The sequence below is a fragment of the Lynx rufus genome, unplaced genomic scaffold (assembly GCF_022079265.1).
Source record: "Lynx rufus isolate CCGP_SWC_20201006 ecotype Redwood Valley unplaced genomic scaffold, mLynRuf1.p SCAF_2, whole genome shotgun sequence".
Classification (NCBI taxonomy): Eukaryota; Metazoa; Chordata; class Mammalia; order Carnivora; family Felidae; genus Lynx; species Lynx rufus.
This window is the reverse complement of record NW_025814834.1, coordinates 187,895,562-187,899,590: the sequence shown is the minus strand read 5'-3', so window position 1 is coordinate 187,899,590 and position 4,029 is coordinate 187,895,562. Positions and strand designations below refer to the sequence as shown.

The 4,029-nt window shown below is 39.9% G+C and overlaps 1 pseudogene; it reads right to left on the bottom strand.

Moving 5' to 3' along the window:
• Window positions 1-2,101: 2,101 nt before the first annotated feature.
• Window positions 2,102-4,029, bottom strand: LOC124516358 (transcription initiation factor TFIID subunit 9-like; annotated as a pseudogene).

Below are 4,029 nucleotides of genomic sequence, written 5' to 3'. Positions count from 1 at the left end.
GCCAATTTCCACTGGTGTGACAGCGTTTGTGCCCTCGGTGCTTGGCTGCACTTCAGACCCTGCTTTCAGCCACCAGCCCCCATCACCCCATTGCCCCATCGTCCCATTGCCAAAACCAGCTGTGGGTCTTAGGACTGTTTGGATAATTTAAAAATCTTTCCTTCAAGCAGAGAATGGGAACAGTATGAATAATATCTGGATAGTGTTTGGCAATGGTTTTGATAGGGGAAAAAGAAAGTAAGACCCTTTTGATCAGTGTCTGTCTCTGAGTGCGATTTCAACTTCTATCCTATTTGTACAATATGAAATCAAAGTAGTCTTATTTATAGAGGGGGCATTCCCCTCTATATTTTGGCAGACTCTGGAATGAGATCTGCTCTATAAAGTTGTTACTCCTATTTTCAAATCCACTATTTCATTTTTACACAAAATAATATTGAGGGACGGTGACAGTGATCGCTGCTTTCCGTGTTCCTGACTTTAATGGCGGTGCATTTAGTCATTTAATATGGCTAATATTTAGCCATTTAATATGATGTTTGCTCTTAGTTTCTTGGAAAAGGAAAATAGACTCTTTTTTTTTAAATTAAAAAAATGTTTATTCATTTTTGAGAGAGAAAGAGAAAGACAGCGAGAGTGGGGGAGGGGCAGAGAGAGAGGGAGACACAGAATCTGAAGCAGGCTCCAGGCTCTGAGCTGTCAGCACAGAACCCACAGACTCTGAGATCATGACCTGAGCCAAAGTTGGCTGCTTAAACAACTGAGTCACCCAGTGCTCCAAAAAAATAGATTAACTCTTTGTCATAGTTAGGAAATACCCTGTGTGTCTTGTTCTACTTAGCGTTTTTGCCAGAAGTGGTTCTTGAATTTTCTCAGCTTCTATCTAATATAATTGTATAATTTTCAATTTAATTTTATTAATTAGATTGATGGATTTCCTATCTTTAAAGGCCTGAAGTAAATTCTATTTTTTAGGTTTATTCTTAGGTGGTTAATAGTTTTTGTTGCTATTGTGACTGGAACCTTATTTGCTATTACATTTTCTAATTGGTTATTGCCGGTATATAGGAAAGCTATTGATTTTTCCACTTTGATCTTGTATGTGGTCACCTTGCTAAATTCCCTTATTAGTTCTAATAGTTTGTCAATTGATTTTTTTAGGTTTTTCTATGTAAGTGATAGTATCATCTGCAACTAATGACACTTTGCCTCTTTCTTTTTTAATGTTTATACCTCCTATTGCTGTCCTTCCCCTTCTTGAATTGGAGAGAACATCCGATACCATTTTGAATAGTAATGGTGATAAAGGTCCTTCTTTTCTTGCTTCTGACTTCAACTGGAATGTGTCTATTGTTTCACCATTAGGTGTGGCATTTGCTGTCAGTTTTTATCATTGTTTTACCAAAGACAAACAACGTATTACATTAAGTTTCCTAGTTTTCTGGGAGATTTTTTTTTCTTTTAGATCATTAACGGGTATTGAATTTATTAAGATAGTCATATTTAAACTTATTAATTATGAATATAATAAGTTAAATTGATATATATTCTAACACTGAACAATCTTAGCAATGCTGGGATAAATCCTCTTTGGACTTGATGAATTGTTCTTTTAATACACTGCTGGATTTAATTTGTTAACATTTTATTTAGGATTTTTGCTTCACTGTTCATACGTGGAATCATGTATATATTTTTTCTCTTGTCCTCATCTAGCTGTGTTTTCAGGATATGCTTGTCAGTGAAATGTATTGGGTGGCTTTCCATCTTTTCTTTCTTCTCTTTTTTTCTTTTTTAATCTTATCCTTCTTTCTTTTTTTTTTTTGGATGAATGACAATTTCATTTTTTACACTTAAAGACTGATTAAAAATGATTACTAATTCTGTAAAGAAAACCCAACATCTCAGTTGAAAAGTATGGTAACTATATTTACTCACTAAATACTATTTAAGTTTTGTAAAACAACTTGAAAACATCAACATGCGCGTTTAATGCCAGTACAATGGATTCAAGACCAAGTATACATATTACATGTTACACACACCAAGGCTGGTTCAAGACCAAGTATACATATTACGTGTTACACGCACCAAGGCTGGATTATAAATGATCATAGTGGTCAGCATCATCATCATCATTATTGTCACCTTCACATTTCATTTAATACCTTTGAAGATTCATTGGCAGTATCTTGTGATAACAACTTATTAGTGGCAATGGATTAATCGATCATTCTTTTTTTTAAATTTCTTTAAGTTTACTTATTTATTTTCAGAGAGAGAGAGAGAGTGCGAGCAGGGTAGGGGCAGAGAGAGGGGGAGAGAATCCCACGCAGGCTCTGCATTGTCAGCACAGAGCCCACTGCAGGGCTCAAACTCATGAACTGTGAGATCATGACCTGAGCCCAGATCAAGAGTCTGTGGCTTAACCAACTCAGCCACCCAGCCACCCCGGGATTAATCAGAACATTCTGATTGATCAGCAACATCTGCTGATGTTGTAGGAATTGAGGCTTTCACATCTGGGAACTGTGAAGTGGGCATCTGTATGGCAATCCCTTGCCTTATGAGGGACGTTGGAGTCCCTACCTTACCTGAAACAGACATGATTTGTGGGGTTGGTGTGCCTATAGTGGGAGTACTTGGGCTGCTAGCAACTGAACCAACATTTAGCCATGGAGCTATTATTCTCCCTGTAGAAGTAGTTGCTTTTTTTTGGTAGAGGCTTAAGTGTGTAGTTTGGAGCAGTCAAGCAATATTGATCAAATGGCAATCTGGGGCCTGAATATGGCCTGATCAATGGAAAAGAGGTTTGATTTCTTTGCCTGGCAATATCTAATAAAAATTCTCCTGGGGGAGGAGAGGTAAAAGACTGGTCAGAGCAACACTGGATTGCCAATTGCACATTATCTGCATCAACAATAGCTATCTTAGCATGGCTCCAATAAATTTTTGCATCATTTAGAATTGTGGTCACAAATTATAAGGCAAACTCCAACACCTGATTTATAATTCTCGCCTCACATCTGTAATCTCCATATCCTTCAGGATTTCAGCCATTATCTGTGCATCTTTTTATTTTATTTTTATTTTTTTAACGTTTTATTTATTTTTGAGACAGAGAGAGACAGAGCATGAACAGGGGAGGATGAGAGAGAGGGAGACACAGAATTTGAAACACGCTCCAGGCTCTGAGCTGTCAGCACAGAGCCCGATGCGGGGCTCGAACTCACGGACCGCGAGATCATGACCTGAGTGAAGTCGGACGCTTAACCGACTGAGCCACCCAGGCGCCTCCTATTTTTAAATGTTTATTTATTATTGAGAGAGCACAAGCAGGAGAGGGGCACAGAGAGAGGGGGACAGAGGATCTGAAGTGGGCTCTGCGCTGACAGCAGTGAGCCTGATATGGGGCTTGAACTCACAAACCACGAGATCATGACCTGAGCTGAAGTTGGATCGACTGAGCCACCCAGGTGCCCTATCTGGGCATCTTAAAAAAAAAAAAAAGTTTTTGGGGGGCGCCTGGGTGGCTCAGTGGGTTAAGCGACTGACTTCGATTCAGGTCATGATCTCACAGGTTCGTGGGTTTGAGCCACGCATCGGGCTCTGTGCTGACAGCTCAGAGCCCCTGGAGCCTGCTTGGGATTCTGTGTCTCCCTCTCTCTCTGCCCCTCCCTCGCTCATGTTCTGTCTCTCTCTCTGTCTCTCTCTGTCTCTCTCTCTCTCTCTCAAAAATAAACATTAAAATTTTTTTTAAGTTTTTTTTTTTTTTTTTTTTTTTTTTGAGAGAGAGAGAGAGAGAGAAAGTATGTGCGTGTGTGAGCAGGGGGAGGGGCAGAGAGAGGGAGAAAGAGAAATCCCAAGCAGGCTCTGCACTGTCAGCAGCCCCGATCTCGGACTTGATCTCGTGAGATCATGACCTGAGCTTAAATCAAGAGTCCGATGCTTAACTGACTGAGCTACCCAGGCGCCCATCTGTGCATCTTTTGGCATGCTCTTGGGAGAAGCCGTCTCACCAGACTCCAT